The following is a 19,850-nucleotide window of genomic DNA, read 5'->3' as shown; positions in this document are numbered from 1 at the left end:
TATCTTCCTCAAAACAGCCACCATACCTACCTATTATGGCATTTCCATAGTCATTCCGAAATATATTGCCATGCAACTTTCCACCGTTCCGTTCATCATCATGACACGCATCATCTTTGTCATATTCCCTTGCATGATCATGTAGTTGACATCGTACTTGTGGCAAAGCCACCAAGCATAATTTTTCATACATGTCACTCTTGATTCATTGCCCATCCCGGTACACCGCCGGAGGCATTCATATAGAGTCATATCTTGTTCTAGTTTTGGGTTGTAATTCATGAGTTGTAAATAAATAGAAGTGTGATGATCATCATTATTAGAGCATTGTCCCCAAATAAAAAAAGGGAAGGCCAAAAAAAGAAAGGCCAAAGAAAAAAAATAAAAAATAAAATAAAAAAGAAAGGCCAAAAAAATAAAGGCCAAAAAAAGAAAATAAAAAAAGGGGGCAATGTTACTATCCTTTTCCACACTTGTGCTTCAAAGTAGCATCATGTTCTTCATATAGAGAGTATCATATGTTGTCACTTTCATATACTAGTGGGAATTTTTCATTATAGAACTTGGCTTGTATATTCCTACGATGGGCTTCCTCAAAATGCCATAGGTCTTCGTGAGCAAGCAAGTTGGATGCACACCCACTTAGTTTCTTTTATTGAGCTTTCATACATTTATAGCTCTAGTGCATCCATTGTATGGCAATCCCTACTCCTCATGTTGACATCAATTGATGGGCATCCGTTGATTATCCTCGTCAATGTGAGACTTTTTCTTTTTTTGTCTTCTCCACACAACCTCCATCATCATATTCTATTCTACCCATAGTGCTATATCCATGGCTCATGCTCATGTATTGCGTGAGAGTTGAAAAAGGATGAAGCGCATTAAAAAGTATGAACCAATTGCTTGGCTGAAACCGGGGTTATTCTTGATGGGAGTATTTTGTGTGATAAAAATGAAACATAGCCTAACTATATGATTTTGTAGGGATGAACTTTCTTTAGCCATGTTATTTTGAGAAGACATGATTGCTTTGATTAGTATGCTTGAAGTATTATTACTATTTCTTATGTCAATATGAACTTTTATTTCGAATCATTTGGATCTGAACATTCATGCAACAATAAAGAAAATTACATTGAAAATTATGCTAGGTAGCATTCCACATCAAAAATTCTGTTTTTATCATTTACCTACTCGAGGACGAGCAGGAATTAAGCTTGGGGATGCTTAATACGTCTCCAACATATCTATAATTTTTGATTGTTCCATGCTATTATATTACCCGTTTTGGATGTTTATGGGCTTTACTCTACACTTTTATATCATTTTTGGGACTAACCTACTAACCGGAGGGCCAGCCCGAATTGCTGTTTTTTTTGCCTATTTCAGTGTTTCGAAGAAAAGGAATATCAAACGGAGTCCAAACGGAAGGAAACCTTCGGGCGCGATCTTTTTGGAACAAACATGAACCAGAGGACTTGGAGTGGAAGTCAAGAAACAAGCAAGGCGGCCACGAGGGTGCCCCGCGCGCCCCCTAGAGGTGGGCGTGCCCCCACCCTCTTGGGCCCCTCGAGCGTCCACCGACCTACTTCTTCCTCCTACATATACCCATGTACCCTGAAAACATCATAAGCGACCACGAAAAACTATTTCCACCGCTGTAACCTTCTGTATCCGCGAGATCCCATCTTGGAGCCTTCGCCGGTGCTCCGCCGGAGGGCGAATCGACCACGGAGGGCCTCTACATCATCTCCAAGGCCTGTCCGATGAGTTGTGAGTAGTTTATCACAGACCTTCGGGTCCATAGTTATTAGCTAGATGGCTTCTTCTCTTTCTTTGAATCTCAATACAAAGTTCTCCTCGATCTTCTTGGAGATCTATTCGATGTAACTCTTTTTGCGGTGTGTTTGTTGAGATCCGATGAATTGTGGGTTTACGATCAATTTTATCTATGAGAAATATTTGAATCTCCTCTGAATTCTTTTATGTGTGATTAAGTTATCTTTGCATGTATCTTCGAATTATCAGTTTAGTTTGGCCTACTAGATTGATCTTTCTTGCAATGGGAGAAGTGCTTAGCTTTGGGTTCAATCTTGCAGTGTCCTTTCTTAGTGACAGCAGGGCAGCAAGGCACATATTGTATTGTTCCATCGAGGATAAAAAGATGGGGTTTATATCATATTGTATGAGTTTATCCCTCTACATCATGTCATCTTTCTTAATGCGTTACTCTGTTCTTTATGAACTTAATACTCTAGATGCATGATGGATAGCGGTCGATGTGTGGATTAATAGTAGTAGATGCAGGCAGGAGTCGGTCTACTTGTCACGGACGTGATGCCTATATACATGATCATGCCTAGATAATCTCATAATTATTCGCTTTTCTATTAATTGCTCGACAGTAATTTGTTCACCCACCGTAATACTTATGCTATCTTGAGAGAAGCCCCTAGTGAAACCTATGGCCCGCGGGTCTATCTTTTATCATATAAAGCTTTCAATCTATTTTTATTTGCATCTTTACTTTTCCAATCTATATCATAAAATACCAAAAATATATTTATCTTATCATATTATCTCTATCAGATCTCACTTTTCACAAGTGGCCGTGAAGGGTTTGACAACCCCTTTATTGCATTGGTTGCGAGTTCTTGTTTGTTTGTATAGGTGCCTGGGACTTCTGAGGAGCCTCCTACTGAATTGATACCTTGGTTCTCAAAATCTGCGGGAAATACTTACGCTACTATTGCTGCATCACCCTTTCCTCTTCAAGGAAAACCAACGAAAGCTCAAGACGTATCACGGGTCTTTAGTACCAGGTGGAGCCACGAACCGGTACTAAAGGGGGTCCCTTCCCCGTCGTCGTACGTCGTCGCCGCTCCCGTCGCGCCGCCCCCCGGCCCCCTCGCCGCCCCCGTCGCCCCCCTCCCCCCTGTTGTAAGATCGATCTCGTGCCCCGGCCGGCCCCCTGCCGCTCGCCGGCGGCCTCTGTGCACATGCACACACACACATACACACACACACAAACACACACACACACACAGACAAATGTTTAATGCCAAAATGTTTGATTATATAAATGTTAGATTATATATGAATTAGATAATGTTAAATGAGTTAGTTTTTTATACTTTTAGTTATAGATGAATTATATTAATGTTAGATGAATTAATATATATTAAATTTAGGTATATGAGATTTGATCATCTAATTAAAATTTTAGTATATAAAACTAGCTACTTTATTTTTAGTAAGAAAATTAATAGAACTAGTTTAGTTGAATTAGTTGAATTAGTTGAACTAGTTAGTTGAATTAGTCGAATTAGGAGCTACTTTATTTAGGTATATTTTTAGTAAGTGCTTAGTTGAATTAATTAGTTGAACTAGCTAGTTGAATTAATAGAACTAGTTTAATTAGTTGAATTAATATAACTAATAAGTGTTTAATGTTTCACCTATGAACATAAGAAATGTCGTCTGACGACAAAAACGATTTCATTATGTGCGAAGACTGCGAAGACCAACGCGGCCTGTGCGAAAAAAATTCCTAGTTGATGATAGGCGCTTCAGCATCAAGCTGGATGAGACCTTCGAAATGGATACAGTAAGTCACGACGACAAGTATTTTTTTCGTAATTAAGCATGACTTATATATGCTTCATTTGCTTCAACTTATTATTTGAAATTTTCACTATTCTACTAACGTATCCCCTGCCATGCAAGAATTTTTGTCTTGGATAAGATAGGTTTCAGTCCTAACAAAACTATGGAGGTAAAGAGAGTTTATTTGAAGACCGAGCATGGTTATACCTTCAACGTCAAATTATACAATCAAGACACCTACAGCCATTTTAAATGCAAAACTTGGCAAGCACTATGCAAGGCTTATGCATTTGAGCCTGATATGTTTATCACCTTTGATATTCGTCCCGAAGATGATATTGAAGGTAATAGAGAAATTTGGGTCGATGCGTAGACGCCTCCAGTTCTACCATTATGTGAGTTTCTCAACCATATTTATGTCTTCGATATTGTTTTTTCAAAAATAGTTGACAACTAATTTCTATTGACAACTTATTTCCATTCAAGCAAACATGTCCAGCGCTTGGTAGACAGGACCGTCCACTGTCCCGGGGCTGAACTAAACTGCGAGGAAATAAGTCATTATCTTTCATGGCTTGAGGATCTTGATGCTGTCAAAAGAAATTATTTTTCTGAATTTGAAAATCTTAGTACTCAAAATATGCGACCAATAGTGATCGTATTGAACTACGGTCACATCTATTTAGGAAAGATGGTAAAAATTTTACTATTTTTCCTCAGTGCATCTTTTGCATACATTATTTTTAAGCTAAACTTCATTGCTAAGTATGTAACTATATGATGTTCTTCAAGGGACTCCCGATGAATGTTGTGCCTCAGTGGATTGAGACTAAAGATCGCATGAGAATAGTTACCTTACGGCCAAGACATCCTACAATGCACTTTAGTGCATTCAGGATTTCTAATAGCGAGGAATGCTTAATAGTGAACGACTGGAGCAAAAATTGTCCACGGTCGCAGAGAAGTACTAGGGGGCAGCAATCAGAAGCGCAGCCCGCGATTAGGAGACAGGTTCATCTGCATGCTCCAATATGATGAATCGGGAGAGCTGTACATGTTCTATGTTATTTTACCTGAGAGAGAGCAGCAGGAGTGATTAGCATGCTCTTAGTACTTGTCCTCTCATGTCCGTGTTCTTCGTACTGAACTTAATCTCAAAGAGTGATCATGTTGAACTCGATGATATCTTTCCTTCTGGTACAAGTGAATGTTTCTTCTTTAAGCTGGTATTGGTGGTGATTAGATAGCGGTAATGACTATGATGACTAAATAGTGGTAATGACAACTATAATGATTTTTAGCTAGCTAGTATATCGTTAACTTGTTGGTGATGATATATATGATGCAATAGTTTTTATATTAATATGATAATGATGATGAGTTATTATATCATTTATGAAAGAAACAGCAGATTAGTTTCAACTGGATGGATCCTAGCTAGCTAAGTGATCAAGTATATGCCATATCCATATTACTTGCTCACCTAATATAAGTGATCAAGTAATATGGATATGGCATATATACTTTGATCACTTAGCTAGGATCCATGCATGCATCCAGTTGAAACTAATCTGCGGTACTTTCACCTAATGATTTAACAACTCATTATAATGTAAAAACAGTCTCTAAATTAAATTAAAAACACAAAACTAAAGGAAAAATAAAAAATAAAATCAAAACCCCCCAATCATTTAGTACCGGTTGGTGTTACCAACCGGTACTAAAGGTCTCCCCGCACCCGGCCTTGGCTCGTGCCACGTGGTGGCACTTTAGTGGCGGTTCGTGCCGAACCGGTACTAAAGGGGGGGCCTTTAGTCCCCACCCTTTAGTGCCGGTTACAGAACCGGCACTAAAGGCCCTTATGAATCGGTGCTATAGCCCGGTTCTGCACTGGTGCACAAGGCTATTAACGCCGCTCGCCACGCAAAAAATCTTATTTTCTGAGGCACATTAGCATTTCAAATGACATTCCATAGTCTTCGATCACCATTTCTCCACTACTGCATTGCCCAATATCCTCCTTTGCCTACTTGCTGCTTAATACAAGATTGTACACGCACTTCATAGAAAAAATACCACTCCTTTCATAGTGCCAAGCCATGACATCATTCTCACCGAAGACAGGAAATGTGCAACTTCAAAATCTATCCAGCATCATGGGGATAAAACAAATGTATGGTCAGATTTGCATCCCAACTTCTCATCCCGGACATAAATAAATAAAAAATTCATCAAAGTCTCAATTTTTTTCTTTTTAGCAGAAACTTTGAGCCCATAATTTATAGGGAGTCAATTATCTCTCCAAGTATTGATACTCGTCATATACCCTCCGGATAATTCCATTTTCCAGTAGATCAAGGCCATGCATGATACCTTGCCAGGCCGAGGAGACATTCTTTAGGAAAGCAAATATCAAGAAGATGACCACGAGAATAGTACTTAGCCATCAACACTTTAGCACAAAGGGTCTCAGGATTTTTCCAATAAATGCCAAGCCTGCTTGTCTAAAAGGCCCTTCTTAAACAACCTGAGATCCCGAAAAGCCATCCCACAACCTCCCTATGATCTGGTTAATTTATCCCAGTCAAGCCAATGAGTAATCCTCCGCTCCTTGTCATCAGTCCATGAGAAAATCCTAATTGGCTGGATAATTCCTCACACAGCATAGCCGGAAATTTGAAAAAAAAACCTTGCGCAAATAGGTAAAGCCTGAATGACCGAATTAATTATAATTTATTTTGCACCACTAGAAGGAAGAATTCGAATCTGAACCCGAGCTCATCTGCACCTGCGCTCACGAAAAAAATCAAAATAAATACTAAAAAAAATTCAAAAAAATCAAAAAAAAATTGGGCTGGTGGACAATTTGATGCGTGAGGTACGCTCCAATTTTCAAAACATTTGGACTTCTGTGCAGCTCTCAGCAAAAAAGACAAATTGGAGGTCTGTAAAAATGTGTACTGTTCATATACTGTTCTGGTCTGATTTGTCTTTTTTACTGAGAGCTGCATAGAAGTTCAAATGTTTTGAAAATTGGAGCGTACCTCACGCATCAAATTGTCTACCACCCAATTTTTTTAAAATTTGTTGAATTTTTCTGAATTTTTTACGAATTTTTTTTTGACCGGGTGCAGATGCACCCGGGCACCGAAACGCCGCTCTCCACTAGAAGCAAATTTCTCAGTCTAGTCCGAAAGCCTCTTAAGAAATTTATCTTTTGCAAAGTGTGAATCTTAGCCGCCTTCATTCTTTCTTGTGGACCGGTAACCCAAGGTACTTACCCTCAAAACCATCAGCAGAAAATGGCCATGACGGAAGCTTGGGTTTCCAAACTACAGTTCTTCCAAACAAAATGAAACACTTAGATGGACTCGACAATTGACATGTCCCTTCTTTGTAGAGGGCCAAAATCATTTGAATAGTTTGCTCCAAATTTTCCTTAAAGAACAACACAATTTCATTTGCAAATAGCAAATCCAAGCTATTAGGTGCCCGTGTGCACACACAAACGAAAATCTTGGGCTCCACCTCTACTAGAGACATCATTTAACAACAACAAAAGCGCATCAGCCACTAAAGGAAATAAACACGGAGACAAAAGATAGCCTTGTGTGAGACCACCGGAGGAGTAAAAGTCTGCAAAAGACGACCATTCAGCCACACTAAGTACTTTACCGAGGACTGTTGGATTCCTAATAGCCCGTCCAGGAGAGTCATTACAATCCGAGGTAATCAGGTTTTGACATCCGTTAATGACCTCATTGATCCTATATCTGGTACTTGGGATGAACAGCTGGTCCGTGATAATATTTGGCATATTGATGCTGAACGAATTCTGCGAATCCCTTTACCGCAGTATGAAATGGAAGATTATGTTGCATGGCAGTTTACAAAGACGGGTAGTTTCAGTGTTAGATCTGCTTATTATGCTGAGTGGGAGGATCAGTACGGAGCAAAAATTGGCTCTAATGGAGGACAATCAAGTAGCCTGAACCATCCTGTGTGGAAGAAAATCTGGAGACTTAAGATGCCATGCAAGGTCAAAATATTTATTTGGAGATGCCTGCATAATTCTATCCCTTTCCGGAGCACGTTAGCAAATCGCCACATCCCTATAAATGATGAATGCCCATGGTGTCAAGGTGCAGCCGAAGATGTAAGACATGCTATGTTTACATGCAGCAGAGCGAAGATGATATGGAGGGAACTCGGTCTTATTGAAATAATAGATGAGGCAGTTTTGGTGGACCGATCGGGCGCTGCAATCCTTGAGTTCCTGCTTTGTGATACTAAATTTCAGAAAACATATGATGGAGTAGTGGATACTCCAGAGATTGTTGCGGCTACATGCTGGTACGTATGGTGGCAAAGGAGAGAGATGGTGAGGGGAGAACAAGTTCAGTCTCCACCCCGAACTGCTCTATCTTTGCTGGCTCTAACTCTAAATTTTGTGCGTGCATCTAAACAAACCAGACAAGTACCTCGCTTGAATGAATGGAGGAAGCCAATGTCAGATTTTCAAGCTTTGAATGTGGATGCATCTTTTTCTATGGAAGATGGCCTAGGTGCTTGTGGAGCTATAGTGAGGGATCACAACAGTGGATTCATTGGAGCTTGTACAACACCGATGGAGCATGTCCCTGATGTGGTCTCCGCAGAGGCTGAGGCAATGAGACAAGGTCTACTGTTTTTGCAAAGCCTAGGATGCAGCAAGGTCCTTATACAATCTGATAACGTTATTGTGGTGGACGCATTGAAGAATAATGAAGGCCATTCATTGGTTGCTGCTCCAATTCTTAATGATTGTCGAGTGTTACTGAAAGAATTCGGGAAGGTCTACTTAGATTTCTGTAATAGAGAGTCTAATTGTGTTGCGCATGAGCTAGCTAGTTTCGGGAGAGGTAATCCACCGACTGTGTGGGCGGATAACCCCCCAAATTTTCTGTTGAAGTTTTTAGCGGATGATGTAAGTGTTATCTAAATTAATAAAGCTAGCCATGAAGGCCTTCCCCTCAAAAAAAAAGTACTTTACCAAAGTGACACAAATCATAATCTAATTAATCCAAGCCGGCGAGAAACCCTCCATTTACTTATTAAAGTCCAATATGAAATGCACATTTACTTATATCAGTGCGCGCTAATGCTGGCGTTGGCGCTTCATCCTACTTTACAGTTTTAGAGAAAACAATATGTGTTGCATAATTTACTTTTGACTTCTCATTCAACCAATCTTATTGCCATATCAAACCAAAAACTTGAGACTAGGAATGGCGTACTGCAGATTAATCGAGTAAGGATCAGACATTACCAAATGTCCAAATCCCTTTAGGGCAATGTACAATGGTGCTATCTTAGGAGTGCCATGTAGGATAAATGATGAGGTGAAGGAGAAAGAACTCATAAGTAAAGGCTTATCTTCAGAGAAGACAAGAGATGATCTTTTAGCACAATATGTCTCATCATATTTTTAGAAATAGCTAGTTATTGAAGATAAGGCTAGGAGATGACCCATTGTAAACATCTTTTTTGTCATCTCTCAGTTACATGGAAAACTTAAGATAAGACTATCTTATCAACCATTGTACATTGTAGTCTTTGGAAAACACAGGTTCGCGGTCCACGCATATTATCTACCTAACGCATCGAAAAAATAGCTAAAGAATAAAAAAATGTAATGCTAAGTGCCACGCGCACATGATCGATCATGCCGGAGCGGCCGGTCGATCGTATCAGTGGCCGAGGACGACGAGGTCATCGCCGTCGGACTCGTCGGGGTCCTTGGGCTGGTCGGGATCGCTGTAGTCGTCGTCGGCCGCGCTGCTCGGCACCTTCACGTTCAACAGGCCCTCCTCCTGGTTCTCCGGGTCGCGCAACGCGCCCACGAGCGCAGCGCGAGCGTTAGCGCGCACGCCAGCGCTGCCACCACCAGGCATGTGCGCGCTTGCCTAAAAAAAAAACCAGGCATATGTGCGCGCAGACGCTGCCATGGGTGCGCCTCGACGACGATGAAAATTATATTGCACTTTTTTTAGAGGCGTGAGAACTGTAGCCGTGTGTGCGATCGATCAAGAGGAAGGTTAAATCGATGTGGATTTGCTTGCAGATTTGCGTGTTCTGCGGATTGCGTGGCGGAGCTTGAGGTAGCCGGGGCCTAGTCTTGAGGTGACACCGCTAGTCCGCAAAACACGAGTCAATTTCTTTCCGTGCTACGACAGGTCATTGTTTTCATATTTTTTTACTTTGTATAGTGCTTAATTAGAAGTTGAGATTTGAAAAAATCTAACTGAAAACACAGCTCATCAAAAGTCATGGCATTTTAAAACTTTAATCATTAAAAGACATGAAACATCAGACAAAAAAAGAGTGGCAAAGAAACGCACACAATTAAAAGGGAAATATGATGTGGTGTACTCAGTACCGAGGGTCGATAAGCGGTGCTCGGTAATAGTTGCCTTTACCGAGAGTCACTCTCGGCAAAGGTCTTAACCCTAGGTCTACACATCCTCTTCGTTCGTAGTCGTGCTCGGTAAATATGTGTTATTCTTGTTGTTATTTAAATCTCCTTTATTTTGCTACATGCTTCGCAAAGCACCTTACCATTATAGTTAGACATTACCGAGATGGGGTTTTCCAAGAATACCTCTCGCGGTACAGGTCCTAACCCTAGTTCGAGGGGTCTTCCCCGTTTCTAGCCATGCTCGGTAAATATGTGTTATTCCTTTTGTTGTTGTTTACCATTATAGTTAGACATTACCGAGATGGGGTTTTCCGGCCGTCCACCCTTCCGGTGGCCCTGACGGTCTACGACATTGACCGGCACCGAGAGGGGGTAGAGGTTGATGAATACCTGCTTCTCCGTATTACGACAGGTCTCTGTTTTAATTCTTTTACTTTATAGTGCTTAGAAGTTGAGATTTGAAAAAATCTAACCCAAAACACAAGTCATCAAAAGTGCATTTTTAAATGAGTCATTAAAAGACATGAAATATCAGACACAAAATGAGAGTGGCAAAGAAACACACACAAATAAAAGGAAAATAGGATGTGGCTTACTCAGTACCGAGGGCCGGTAACCGGCTCTTGGTAATAGATGCATGTACCGAGAGCCCTCTCGGTACAGGTCCTAACCCTAGGTCTAGGGATCTTCTCCGTTTGTAGCCATGCTCAGTAGGAATCAGTGGCGGAGCTTGACAAGAATTTATTGGAGGGGGGGGGGGGCAATTTTTTTAACCACTGCAATAAACTAGAACTTGTAGCCTTCAGACAAATTTGTATTCATATTACCTGTATTGTTGCAAAGTGCATACATAAATACTTCAAAAAACAACTAAGTCAGTAGCCTACTGGGGAATCTTTCTCCGTATTGCAAGTATCTCTTTCTTTCCTGGTCTAATTCATTTACTTGCCACTAACCAACAAATTAGCCAAGGACAACTTCGTCCTAAATCTGCTATAATTTTGTGTAACCCTAGCAAAAATAGTACACCTTACATAAAGGAATGGTGGGAGTAGTGTTTAGATGTTGAGATTTGAAAAAATCTACCCAAAAACATAAGTCATGGCATTTTGAAATGGTAGTCATTAAAAAATATGAAATATCAGACACAAAAATAGAGGGCCAAAGAACACACACAAAAAAATAGGAAAAATAGGATGTGGCATATTCTGTACCGAGCATCGACAACCGGCTCTCGGTAATATGAAAAGAAATTGACAGATCCGTTGGGTGCGAACGGGCATGCCACGTGGCTACTCGTTGTCGTGTGGTGCTCTCGGCGTCTGTACCGTTTGTCGAGTGTAGTCTCTTCGCCGTGACTCTGCGTCGGCAACATGGGCTAGTTGCCTAACCCATTGTTGCCGAGCGTGGCTCTCGGCGTACCGAAGTTTGCTGAGTGCCCGTGATTTGGCTCTTGGCAAAAAGAGCCTGGCACCAGCGTATAGGGAAATTCCAGTAGTGGGGAAGGCGAGGGTGAGAGAGGGCAGAAATTTATACTCCAGCCTGTCTCGGTGGGGTATATTTAGGGAGAAAGTTGGGGTCGAAGTATAATTTTTACTCCCTTATAGCCGATTGGGGATCGATGGGGATGGGTTAGAAAAGCCTTTAGACTAGCCACAATGGGTAGTAACATAAACTAATAACATGCCCATGTTACTAGTCTATGTTACTACCTCTATAGTGGGGAGTAACATATGTGTGGTAACATGGGGCACTTCATTTATTAGGTTATAGACACATCTTGCCTTGATATGTGTGATGTTACTCATACTAGTAGTAACTAGCTATGTTACCACTTTCATCTCTTTCTTCATTTATTGCATGCCACATCATCTATTTAACCTAGATATGTGTGATGTTACTACCTATGTTACTCCCATTGTGGGTAGTCTTATATAAGATAAGGAGCATATACTTAGGGTCGCGCTAATTGTCACACGTGTGGCAGGAAAGGAGACGCACCACACATCTCTAATGTAAACAGATTGCCATGTCATCGCATGCATGCATGCAAGAATCTTTTTGGATTTTCAGTTTTTAAAATGTTTTATCTCTTAAACAAAAAATCCGATTGAAAATCCGTTTTCACCATTAAATCCCTCGCGATGAGATCTTCGAAACTAGATCCCATGTTGATATGTTTTGATGAAAAAAAAATTGGATTAAAAGTTGCCATGTCTATTGCATATGAATTGCCATGATGTTTACAGTGAAGTTGTCATGATATGTTTCAGCTATTTTCTTCTATATTTAAAAGTAAATTTTGACATTTATAAAACGGGGAATTAAGAAACTAGACTTGCCATGAACCATAAACTAAAATTGCCATGATACATGCACGTAAAATTGCCATGGTTCATACAAAAATAATTTTCATGGTCAAAGTACTGGAGTTGCCATCATCAAAATACTAAAATTGCCATGATCTACAAACTAAAATTGTCACATGGCAACTTTAGTTTAAGCCCTATGGCAACTGCAGTGTAAACATCGTAGCAACTTCTGGCAAAAAAAAATTCGTCGAAACATATCAACATGGGGTCTAGCTTTGAAGATCTCATCGAGGCGGATTTAATGGTGAAAACAGATTTTTAGTTCGCTTTTTTATTTAGGAGATACAACCTTTTTAAGCCGAAAATCAAAAAAAATTCTGCTGATGTCATCTATTCATACGTGGCAAAATGAGTGGTGATGGAGGCGTGTGGGCGATGTGCAAATGCCAACACGTGTGGGCGTTAACATTTTCGTATACTTATGGGTGTTTGTGCTTTTTTGTGGGCGTTGGGTAACTGCCGTAATGACCTTGTCTTTAATACTCCAAACATAACAAAAGAAATCCAGATCATCTTGAGAGCTTCTTGGTGGATCCGTACATGACACTCCCTTCTGCTACTTTTGTGTTAAACCTTGTACTCACCTTGCAAATATTTGACACTTCAGTTTTATAATAAAGTTGGTTGCATGCATCATTTCTGATGATGCACAGGCGGGTGCAAAATCTGTTAGAGGTGCTCTTACACCAAACCATGTTACCGGAATGCCAGATAGAGGTTGTTTTTCATCAACTCGAGCAGATACTGCTATACATCGTCATATATCTAGACGATCACTCAGTTACCGGATTGACCATTGCGAAAACAAACAGAACACAATCCAGGCCAGGATGGGTGAGGATATGCGAAATACAAAAAGTTGCAGAATAGTACAGGTACTAAGCACCCATGGTAAATCAAAAGCAGAATGATTTTTTGATTAAACAAGCATGATATAAGCGCCTAGCTTCAGGACCTCATAGCCATCAATGATCCTTCTTCACTTTCGCCATCTGCTTCTTGTCCTCGGACTTGTACTTGTTGGCATCACGCACCATCCGATCGATCTCCTCCTTGGTCAGCCCACCCTTGTCGCTGGTGATGGTGATGCTGTTCCTGTTTCCGGTCGCCCTGTCCTCCGCCACCACGTTCAGGATGCCATTTGCTTTGATTTCAAATGTTACATTGAATGATGGCACGCCCTGCGGCGCTGGAGTGATGCCAGTGAGCTCAAACATGCCAAGCAGATTGTTGTCCTTGGTCAAGCCCGCTTCACCCTCGTACACCTGGAAGAGCACGACGGTTTGGTTGTCAACGCTGGTCGTGTAACCTCTCTCCATCTTAACGGGGATGGTAGTGTTCCTGGGTATCACCACCGTCATGACACCACCTGTTATCTGTACCCCGAGCGACAGCGGCGTGACGTCAAGCAGGAGAAAGTCTTGCATCTTCTTGCTGTACTCGCCGTTGAGGATGGCGGCCTGGACAGCAGCGCCATAGGCAACGGCCTCGTCCGGGTTGATGCTCTTTGCAGAGGAGCTTCCCGTTGAAGAATTCCTGGAGCAGCTGCTGTACCTTAGGGATCTTCGTGGAGCCCCCGACGAGCACGACGTCCTGAATCCGTGACTTGTCCATCTTGGCGTCACCGAGGCACTTCTCCACATGCATAATGCACTTGCTGAAGAGGTCCAAGTTGAGCTCCTCGAACCGGGCACGGGTAATGGTCCCATAGAAGTCAATGCCGTCGTGAAGTGAGTCGATGTCAATCTTGGCCTGCGAAGTGTGAGACAACATCCTCTTGGCCCTCTCGCAGGCCGCCCTAAGCCTCATCAGCGCCTTTGGGTTGCTTCTAAGGTCACTCTTGTGTTTCTTCAAGAAAACCTGCACGAAGTGCTCCACCATCCGGTTGTTGATATCCTCCCCTCCAAGGTGGGTGTCACCGGACGTTGCCTTCACCGTAAAGATGCCGTTGTCAATGTTGATGATAGATATATCCATGGTACCACCACCAAAATCAAATATGAGCACCGTCTTCGCTACACCATAAGCGGATGTATTGTCAAGACCGTAGGCGATGGCTGCGGCGGAGGGCTCATTGATAATGCGCGTGACGTTGAGGCCAGCGATGGCACCAGCATCAAGGGTGGACTGGCGCTGCGAGTCGTTGAAGTAGACTGGGACGGTGATGACAGCATCCTTCACCGTGGTGCCCAGGTAGGCCTCGGCTGTTTCCCTCATCTTGACAAGCACCATGGAGGAGATTTCTTCAGCTGCGAACTGCTTCTCCTCGCCCATGTACTTCACCACGATCATCGGTCGATCGCTACGGCCTGAAATGACTTTGAAAGGCCACAACTTCATATCTCCTTGCACCGACTCTTCACTGAATTTTCGACCGATCAGACGCTTCGCATCTAAATTTTTTTGATGTCGTTAGTTCCAATAGTATATTTCGCAAAAGTTGAGGTATATAGCAATAAAATTAGAGACCGAAAGAGTTATCTCATTTCATTCTAATGTTAAGAACTGATGTAACAAAGAATGCATATTCAAAGATCATTTCACCTGGCTACAACAAACCACTTATATAACAAAAATACCAGGTTCACAAAATAGGCCCACGTCAATGATGTGAATTTTTCCTTGATTATATTCTTTTTACAATAGGTTGTGCACTAATCTGTAACCTCTGAAACTTTCATTTTGGTGATATAGTTGAATTAATAAGCCATCACTGTTACCTAGAGAAAAATAAATGACTCGACATTTTGGTGATATAGTAGAATGAATTTCTCAGTTTTAGGTATGCTAAATAATTATAGTTAATCATTTGTGGCATGGATGTTCCTATGCATCTACAGCTTGCAAGAGCTTTTTCTAGCTGTCAAATAACAAAAAATATAGACATGATTGGATACAAACTATGGAAATTAATTTCAGACGAAACTGAGCTAAAAGTTTGTCTATATATATTTTGAAATCAAACAACATACATATTTGTATTTTTATGTCTCGGCAAAGAATTAATCCCTTAAAGTTTTGATAATATTTTCCTGATATTCAACTGTGGAAAATGGAACATATCTCACATGTCTATACGGCCAAGCCATGATATCTGTCCCGTCCATATATAAGCTAGCTCTTAGGCATCTTTGAATGAAGAATTTTCCATAATCCAATCCATAGCATAGATCAATATGAAGAAAAACTGGAAGAAAAGATGCAGCAATCTGAATAGCTGAGTGAGCATTTGATAACTGAAGAACATAAGAGATGGCAGGGATCTCCATCTGGTCAATACTACTGTGATAAATATATCTATAACACAAGTACAAAACGCCGTGACACAAACACATGAACCTGAGAAGCTTGATTAACTGATAGGAGTGCCCCTACGATGCCAAAAAAAAGGACTGCCACCAAAATATAATGGAAGAGAAGATGCAGGAATCTGAATAGTTGAGTGAGCATTTGGTAACTGAAGAATATGTCATATTTCCAACACAAACCTAAGAACCTGAGAAACTTAATAAACGAACAGAACGACTGCTGCTAAAAAGAAGAACTAGCAGGTGGCGGCCAGTCGGTAGTTCTTACCGAAGACGGTGTTGATGGGGTTCGTGGCGGCCTGGTTCAAGGCCGCGTCGCCGATGAGACGCCAGGTGTCGGTGAAGGCGACGCAGGAAGGCGTGGTGAGGTTGCCCTGGTCATTGGCGATGACCTCCACGCGTTGGTGCACCGGCCGCCAGACGGCCACGCAGGAGTAGGTCGTCCCGAGGTCGATGCCGATCGCCGGCCCGTTGTCCTTCGTGCCTGCTGCCATCTCCACGGGACAGAGGCAGAGCAGAGGAAAACGAAGAGTTGAGTGTGTTTGAGCGAGCGTGAGGATTGGGAACTGCAGGGTTATATTTATTTGAACGTGCACAGGTAGGCGAGAGGCCACCGGCCAGTGGGAAACGTTTATAGTAGTACGAGGCAGCTAGTAATTACTATACTGCGGAAGCCGAAGAATTTTACACAATCGAGATAGAGTACTCCGTTAAATGAAGGTTGTTGGCGAAATATTTCAAAAAAGAAAGAGGTTGTTGGTGAATTTTAAATAGGTAGAGATTTTCTTAAAAACAAAATCCCTAGAGAATTTTAGTCACACCATTGGAGACAGAGGGATTGAGTAGTAATTTTGGAGAAACAAATGAGAGCCTCTATTCGCAAGTTGTCTGGATTTTTTTTTCGAGATAGTCAGTCACTTTTTTCTTATCACTAAGCAACAGCATTAAAAAAAGTCTAAGGCAATATGAATTAGAGGCTTTGGTATTATACCAAAAGAAGAAAGAAGATTTGAACTCCTTTGGTTTGGAGGAATTTCATAGAAATTCTATAGGATAGGATTCGTGTAGGGATTTTTCTTTTAGAACCCTTTGGTTCATAGGAATGAATTCTTATTCCTACATGGGATTGGTTCAAAGGAAAATAAACATGAGCCTAGGCTCAATAAGAAAATTCCTATGATGTGAACCAAATGACATCTCTTTTCTTAATCCTACTCATAGGATTTGAAACACATGTCATCTCATTTCCTACAGATTTTCTATTCCTATGATAATCCTATCATATGAACCAAGGAGGCCTTAAAGCAAATGATGACAATGCATATATCAATCAGGGAAATTATTCCCGCGTGTGTGGCCCGACTGCTCCTCGTCTATCCCATGTGGTTGTCGCGCCCTTCACCGCTCTCACATAGTTGCGTGTTGCTGCTCGTACCGTCCTTGTCCACCGTCAGAACATGAGAGATCATAGAATCTTGCTCGCCGCCATATGGGCATGACAATGGTGGAGCTTCGAATCCAAGGTTCTCCACCATGTCGATCCACCGGGGAGATGGTATACCGATGGGGTGTCCGGGCTCGTCGGCTCCGGCTCCGACGAGGCTTCAGTGAATCAGATTCCACTCCAGTGAGCCTGGGTGATGAGGTCGGTGTTCCCAACTAAAGGTTAGGGATTTTGCAGATTTTCCATACTACATATGTTTGCTCGGCATGCTACAAGCTCGTGTCGGTTCTATTGCAAACACATGCCAACGTGACATGCTGATTTTGTGGTGTATTTTGCAAATCGTTGGTTCATGTTGTAAGTGTTATTTGCACCATTGCAAACACTATTTCCGTGATGCATACGCCCTACGCGTCTTTCCCGGCGATTTAGCTGCAATCAATGGAGGTTTCTTACATACATACATATTTTTGCTGCAGGAGTTGTTTTCAAATGCGATGATGTTTTTGTGTGGTCTTTAATCATCGGGAGAAGGAATGCTACAAAGATGTTGCGTGTGTGTAGAAAACCCGTTGCATGGCTTTGAAGCTCAAATGGTCGGATGGCCCGATTGCCAGTTTGAAATTACATATGACAATTGGATTCCCATAAATAAGATAACAATGTATTTGATTGTCCAAATCAAATTTGACTAATATTTAGTTCAATAATATGTGGATTATGTTACACTATGTTTCTTACATATCTCAACTCACATCAGTTAATGCTTGAACTCAGACAGTCAAATTTGTCTTATATTGCAAAAAAAAATGTATTCATATTACAACATGCATTAGTTCTTAAATGTGTTTAGTATTGTGCATTTGACATTCCAAATTCAAAATTTGACATGCATTTGGCCTAATAATATGAGAGTTATGGCAGGCAATGCATTGACCTAGAACAATGCACATTAAAAAAATCTGCATGCAACATAGAGGGCTGGTTGCCAACGGGATTATGGATGATAGAGGATAAGTCTAGAACTGTAAGCACTGATATGGTGCAAGAAAGGTCACTATATTAATTTACCTATGATACAAAAATAGTATTCAACTACACGGATGTAGGCATCATCAATAGTAAACTAATCCTAAGTTAGCTCTGTATCTCTGATTAGCAGGGTGAAGTTGGACTGGCAAGTAATCGGTGAGGTAGCAAATGTACATGTTCTTTTTGCTAATGCTTAGTTGCTTTTTAAAATTTTGATTACCCAAAATTACTCATTACTAATCCTAGGTTGCTCCCTCTGAAGGCGTGAAACTTTATGAATAACTTATTTCATTTTTTAAGTTTGTATGTTACATATGGAGTGACTTGGAAATGAAGATGGCTTAGTTTTGATTCAATATGGTTTGAAATATGGGAAATTAGGAATAGACAACCCCTTCTAGTTATAACATACAAAAACATGTTCACGAGTGTTCCATTTATTTCTAATTCACACAGCTTCTTCTTTCATTAATATACATGTATGTACTAATATATTTTTTGTATTTCTTTCTTAGAATGACCGGAGTACCAGCGTAAGATCGTAAAGTTGTGTATATAATTAAATTAGTTCTTTGATGCAATGAATGTGAGATCTACTTCTTAATTAAGTGGAAATATAACGACCAATCATGACCGAAAGCTTATTCAGAACGTTCTACACAAAGAATCTTGTTGCACTATAGTCATCTTCATGTGGAAAAGGGGCAGCTTATATTCTGGCATGAAGGAGCAACAAAAATATATGTTATCATCAACTTAATTCATTTTATGCAGTAGTGTAGCTTGTTTACAAGGAAATAATTGTGTACTCGGCGCTTGAGCCTTCTCCTTCTGAGCATAATGACCACTTGAATGGAGTTGAAATAATGGCCTAATCTCACATAAATACTTGTCCTGTAAAAATATTGTCCAATTCCTCTGAACTACAAAGGGCTCCTTCATGTACCTCAAAATTTAATAATATGTGGATTATTTACTTGAATGTGTAACGAACTGTGGAGACTTGTGTTTTTTCGTTTCACTGTTTCTAAAATAGTGAAATCATGTTGCTTGTCAATACAAAACAATTAAAAATATATACTTTTGACCAATTCATGACCAAGATCCTTTGTTATTTAGATTTTATCTCCGACTCTAGAAAATCAATGTACTAGTGTTTGGATTATCATCGTAATGTGGCACATTTTGGCATAATAGAAAATATAGCAATATGTATAAATGGAGGTACTTAACTTGCATTGATGCATAAAAGGCACAATGTATGCTTTTTAAGAATACAACTTTTAGAGTGGTTGGGCTTCTTTAGAACCGTTCGTTGATGTCGATCTAACGGCAGACAAATACGAAGTACTGGGTAGTACTCCGATGAAAGTACGCGAAGTACTAAAACGAGTGGGGCCGGTACTCGTGACAAGGTGGGGACGCGTTTTAATATAAGGGCAGTTTAGTCCTAGGAAAATTTGCACGCGCCGCCCCTCTCGTCGAATGCAAAACCGCCGCCATGGTGCTACAACTTCCACAATTACTCATCGGCGGCCATCTCCTCCCTCTCCTCCAAGTCCACCGCAGTCATCTCCTCCTTCTCGCTGCTGCAACTTCGCTCCACTCAGGCAACCCCCCCCCCACCC

The 19,850-nt window shown here is 41.0% G+C and overlaps 1 pseudogene; it reads right to left on the bottom strand.

The window, feature by feature from the left end:
* Nucleotides 1-13,403: 13,403 nt before the first annotated feature.
* On the bottom strand, nucleotides 13,404-16,240 carry LOC119321393 (annotated as a pseudogene).
* Nucleotides 16,241-19,850: the final 3,610 nt, after the last annotated feature.

The sequence above is a fragment of the Triticum dicoccoides genome, chromosome 6B (genome assembly GCF_002162155.2).
Source record: "Triticum dicoccoides isolate Atlit2015 ecotype Zavitan chromosome 6B, WEW_v2.0, whole genome shotgun sequence".
NCBI classification, from domain to species: Eukaryota; Viridiplantae; Streptophyta; class Magnoliopsida; order Poales; family Poaceae; genus Triticum; species Triticum dicoccoides.
The sequence above is the reverse complement of the archived record's forward strand: the minus strand, read 5'-3'. Positions and strand labels throughout refer to the sequence as shown.